The following is a 6,000-nucleotide window of genomic DNA, read 5'->3' as shown; positions in this document are numbered from 1 at the left end:
CACTTTGGATCATCCCATGGAGCAGGTTTAGAGCTCTTCCCTGCTCAGTCTGCTCAGGGTGCTGAATTCAGAGCACATCCCTGCAAAGTGGGTTTGCTGTTGTGTGGGTGAGGAGGAGCCAGCACCAGGCAGGGACAATGGACGTGTAAGTGTGACACTTGTGAGAATGTCCTGGACACTGGAGGGCTCTCCTGTGTAAAGCCATTCTCCTTGGAACACACTTGTGGGAATGGCACATGCTGATTTTGTTCTGTCTCCAAGGTGTTTGTTTTCAGCTTTGCACGGATGCCTGGATGTGCTGGCTCTTGTTTTCAAGGTGCTGTTATCATTTTTTGAAGCTGAGAAGTAGTACTTTAAAAACAAAGTGAAATTTAAGAGCCAGATTGAAGCCTTCCTTATAAACCTGTTTGGAAAATAGGAGACAAACTACTTGTTTGTTAAAAGCAATTTGTTATATCATGTGTGTGACCCCTTATAATCCACCATCTGCAGTAAACATCCTTTCCAAACTCTCATTTCTTTGAAACAGACCTAAAATAAGTGTGGCAATATTTTTGAACAAGTTACTGCCTGTCACAGAAGTTCCAAGCCCAGCTGAAGAGGAGGATATGATGCTGCCAGGCCTTATATGTCAGAATACATATAAATTCTGACATGGTGTATTGTAAATACACCATGAGCTGATCTGTGACTCACTTTAGGGCTTGGAAACAGCAGGAAGTTTCTTCTCTTCCAAAAATTACACTGGACCTTGGAGTGTAGAAAAGTGAAAATGAGCCCAGCCTTATACACTCTTAATGTGAGTTGGTACAAATGAGCCACAGAGAACCTTATTTCACTTTCACATCTGAGGCTTTAAAACTCATTTTTTTTCCTACTTTACAACAAAAAGAAAGAAAGGAAGGTATTTGTGTTGCAACCTGTGAATTTCTGCCAGCCAAGGATGAGACAGTCTGATCAGCCAAGGACATTTGTCCAAATGTGAGTGGATTTTGCTTTATCTGCTGATGAAAAAAGCACAGTCGTTGCATAGGAAAATGTAGTAATAATAATTAAAAAAATAAAGAATATTGTAATGTATAATCCTTACCCAAAATGAGACTTTATTAAAGAGATATAGAGATATTTGATTTAAAAAATATGTAAATAGTTTTATGTCAGTGAAGTACAGATTTTCCAGGCAATAAGAGATAACTCCAGGGTCAGCAAGTTTGCATGATGGGTCCTCAAATGTGGTAGGATGTCACTCAACAGTTCCATATTGCAAATGAGCTCTTTTTATCAGGTTAATGATTTTGATCTTGTTTTGTTTATTTGCTTATTTTTTTACATTGCAGCATATGGGAAACCATTGCATTCTCAGAATTGCAGGTATTTTTGCTGTTGAGTGTAGATTGGGAATATTTCAGCTATAAATCATAGAAAGTGAGGCTGCAATGATGGGTTTTTCTAATGTCCCGGCTGAGGAGTTTTTTGGCAATAACAATGTATCTGCACACATCTGTATTGCTGCCTACTTAGGGCACAAAAAGCTATCATTACATGTGATGGAACATCAAACAACTATTTCATTAATGGTCCTATTATGAGGAAGCACCGTGACATTAGAATACCAGCATGGTGTTACTATAGATACCTGATTTCTCTGTAACACTGCTGTTTTCACAAACTCACATGTAGCTGTCTGTGTTTTATATATAAGTATGAATGTGTTTGTAGATACATTTCCCTCTCATTCAGGGAGGAAAATCTTTGCTTTTCAGCTTTTCAAGTATTTAGCACACTTTAGTTCATCATTATCCGAAGGACACTACACAAGCTGTATGTGAATGGCTTCAATTAGATGAAAGTGTTGTAAATGTAAATGCTCATGAGAATAACTTTGTAATTCATCTTATCTAACAGGCAGCATATTTACTGAAGACTCTCAGATTTCTCTGGTCTGTTTTACACATTTGCACTGTAATGTTTCCCTGTTGAAGGCAGGAGTTTGAGGGAGACCAGGTTTGGGTGTGATCACTTAAATTGTTTTAAATGTGCTGGAAAATGAAAGCTACAAGTAATTATCATTCTCTCCCTTAGCTGTGCTCAGATAACGTGTATTCAAAGCATTTCACAAACAGTAATTGGTTCTCACAATTTGTGTGGCTAGCAGAAACACGGGAATAGTATTTTCCTGACCATGTGGTAAAAAAAAAAAAGTGACAGGGACTGGATAATGTGCCTGGAAGGAGGTGGGGAGGGTCATGCAGTAAATCAGTGTGAGATGAGATGTTGAGTCCTGTTTGTGTGCTGTAATCACCGGATCTGCTGCCCCTGGTCACCACTGGGATCAGCCATGCATCACTCCAGGGCTGCTCTGCGTTTTCCACGGGGCTTGCTTTGGTTGTTGCTTTATGAATGTTTGTAAGATTCAGTTGAATTTAGAGATAAAAGCACGTCCCTCAGTACCAACATGCTACATATTTATATAAAAAAGTGCTGGCTTCAGTCAGGCAGTTGGATCTGACCTTACTCATTAACTCTGTAACAGGAAAAGAGAGGAGAATTTGTCCTCCAGCTAATGAGAAAGCCGTAGAGTCCAAATTGTCTCTGATTCAGTACATACATTCTCTGGAACCTTGACTTTCTTGTCTTTGAAGCTTATTTGCTTTGTATTTCTGCTGATTTTTCTCTCCCCCGCCCCCTCTTTTTCCCAAAAATTGTTATAAAAATGATGTGGCAATTTCTGATGTGAAATACCGTCAGCGTGCGGAGCCGATGTCTGCAGCGCGCAGAGATTTACGTTCTCTGCATCCCTCTGACCTTGAAGTCATTTTGTTCTCGTGCTGTCACTTGGAGTCTGCTCTGTGAGATGCTGAGCATCCCTGGCAAGCTCTCTCCACTTGAGTAGAGCCAGTGTTTTGCAGGATTAGCCCCCTCAGTGAATCCTTCTCCTGAAAAATTCCACCAATAACTGCGTGCACAGGGGTAGGACCTCGGTCAGGAAACTTTCTCTGCTTCTCCACCTAAGCCGTGGAAAGGAGCAGCTCTGTCACCAGCTCAAAGCAGCTCATTTTCTTTTGAACCCAGCTCGGTTGGGATGAGTTGTGTGAGAGTTTTGGGACACAAGGAAAAACCATTTAGAGGTGCAGCTATTACCAAGCTCCTTGAGGAGAGAAGTGGCGATGAGTGTCCCTGTGTTCGAATGCAGGACGCAATTGCAAGTTTGTTTTGCATTCAGAGGGTATTTGGCAGAACAGAGAGAGATATGTCATGTAATTCAAACCTTTATTCTTGCTTAGTTAGAAATTGTGACATTAAAGCAACCATGTCACCTTACTCTGATTCCCTTTTAGAAGAAAAGCGAGGCCTCAGAAATTGCAAAAAACCGCTGTTCTTCATAGCCTGTACCTTACCCAAAGCAAGGCAAGAAAGGGAAGATCAAACTCCATCATACTTACATGTACAAAATGTAAATATTTTGTTTATGATTAATCATACCTTTGTGTTCGTATCACTGCTGAAACTTGGGGACTTGAAAAATGAGAACGATGATCTCAATTTGGATGATATCTAAGATTAAATTCAAGGGGATTTCTTACTGAGATTTAGTTATACTCCTCTCTAAATGCTACCATTTCACACAAAATTGGGTTCTCTTTGGATTAATATATTTGAAAATTAAGTTGATTTATAACCAATTTTCTCCTCATTTAAACAGCGACCTGCAAATTTTTCTCCAGGGATCAGCCAGGATCAGGGAAATTATGTGTTGTTTGAGTTGTTCACTGGAGCAGAATCCCTCACAAACATGTGCATATGGTGCTGGGTGCTTTAGGGATCACACTAATACGTTTACCTTGTTGTACATTTGTCTTCTCATCTTGAACTTGTATGTTCTCTTTGCTAGGAATTAAAAAGAAAAAGAAAAAATAGCAAACAAAACCAACAAGTTATTGCTAATTTGATGGCTGCAAAAATAATATATTCCTTCTTATTCAAGTCTGAGCATTGAAAGTGTAAAATGTGCTAATGCTGAGTGCATCTGTCGGGTGCCCTGGTCAGCTGCTTAAGGAGAGCTGGCAATTCCCCACTGCAAAATCAGAGCAAACTGGGCAGTTAAATTATCCTCCCTAAAGCTTTGAAATAATGAGAGAATTTTCTCTTTATCCAGTCAACGTTTAAATGCTGGCTGTATTCAGAAACCACAGCCATATGTCATCTGAGAGTGAAACAGAAAATAAGTGAAAATCCTAAATTGTTCTCTGAGCAGCAGAATTAATGGGTCGTGATTTCTTAAAGTTCAGTCTCCTTAAGACATTTCAGTCCCTCTGGTGTTTTTATCTGTTGATTGCCATTACCATGGGCCCCCTGTGGAAATGCAAGGCCTGACTCTGCCCTGCAGAGCCCTCCTGTACTGGGGCATCTTCCTGCAGATGGAGCTGGGGCTCAGCCTCTTCTCCCAGGAAAAGAGAATGTGGCCTGAAGCTGCACCAGGACAGGTGTAGGTTGGACATCAGGATGAATTTCCTCACAAAAACCATTTAGACACTGGAATGGGCTGCCCAGGGATGGGGTGGAGTCACCGTCCCTGGAGGTCAAGGAATGGATGTGGCACCGAGTGCCATGATCTGCTTGATGAAGGGGTGTTGGGTCACAAGTTGGACTCGAAGATCCCAGAGGTGTTTTCCAACCTAGGTGACTCTGATCCTGTGATCTTACTCAGTTTTTGTGCCCATCACCCACAACCCACACCTTAGTGCTGTCGGGAAACGACGGCAGCGAAACGTGATTTAAAACTTGTCAGTATAATTCCTCAAATGATCTAATCAGTGCTGCTGCTCTCTAGTGCTGTTGCTGTGTCTGCTGCCAGGCAATTCCCAGCCATAACTCACCAGGCTGTTCCTGCCCTGCCCCTTTCCCAGGGCTCTGCTGGATAATTGCTGCCGTACCGCGAGCGCTCGCTGCGCGCAATCACAGCGGGACCAGCGCTCGCTGCTCGGCCACCCGGGGGGATAATGCATGTCCCAAAAAAGGAGCTTAATGAAAATGTTTAGGATATCAAATTCAGCATCAGGGATGCTTAGAAAAGCACTTCCCCGCGGAGTAAGGGCAGCAGAATGCACTAAGCTGTTGTAGAGGTCAAGGTTTAGAATTCCTTCCCTAAGTTTCATGAAGAGTAAATTAAAAATGGCTATGAAAAGAAAAGTCATGAGGAAACAACTTCAATTTTTTTTTTGCTTGTTCTGAAGCTGTAAGAAGCTTGTTTTCATTATTGAATAGTTTGTCTAATTAATATAATGAAATGGTATCACACATTGCAAAATAAGTCCACTGATCTGATAGTTATGAATTATCTAAACCTTCTGCAAAATATTTATTTACCCTCCATGTAAATATTTCCACTGTAATCACAGGAAAGGTTATTCATGTCTCAAAACTCCCTGAAGGCACAGGGTGAGATTTCCCAAGCAATTCCATAGGCTTATTTCCCTACTGGAAAACTAAAATAAGTAGTCAGGTGTCCAGATGTCAGATCTGAGATCAAAGGGAAGTATTTCATTGGCAGGTGCATGATTACATTTAATGTTAATAATCCTACACAAAACCTCTCTCTGGAACAAAGGGGGATTTATTATCCCACTGTTGATCCATAAGGATCTCCTTCTTCTGCCACTTCTGGACCAAACTGTGCTATAAGAAACCTCTTCAGGGTAAAAAGAAAGGATTTACAATCTCAACTAAAAAAGCAATTATTGACAGCTTTGCCATGGATTGCAGGTCAAGTGATTCACCAGTGTCTTCTACTGTTTTTTATATCCATCTCTAATTATTTCAAGACATAAGAAAAGAAATAGGGAATAACAATCTTTATTTGTAGGAGGATTGAATTTATGAGTGAAGTTAGGAAAGGATATGATTTTCAGAGTTATTATTTGAAGAGAAAAGTTGAAAATAAAAAAGAATGAAAACTGGCCAGATAGGGTTAAATTTAGTCTCAAAGTTAAATATTTAAAC

The sequence above is a fragment of the Zonotrichia albicollis genome, chromosome 17, assembly GCF_047830755.1.
Source record: "Zonotrichia albicollis isolate bZonAlb1 chromosome 17, bZonAlb1.hap1, whole genome shotgun sequence".
In the NCBI taxonomy this organism is placed as follows: Eukaryota; Metazoa; Chordata; class Aves; order Passeriformes; family Passerellidae; genus Zonotrichia; species Zonotrichia albicollis.
This window is presented reverse-complemented; position numbering follows the sequence as displayed.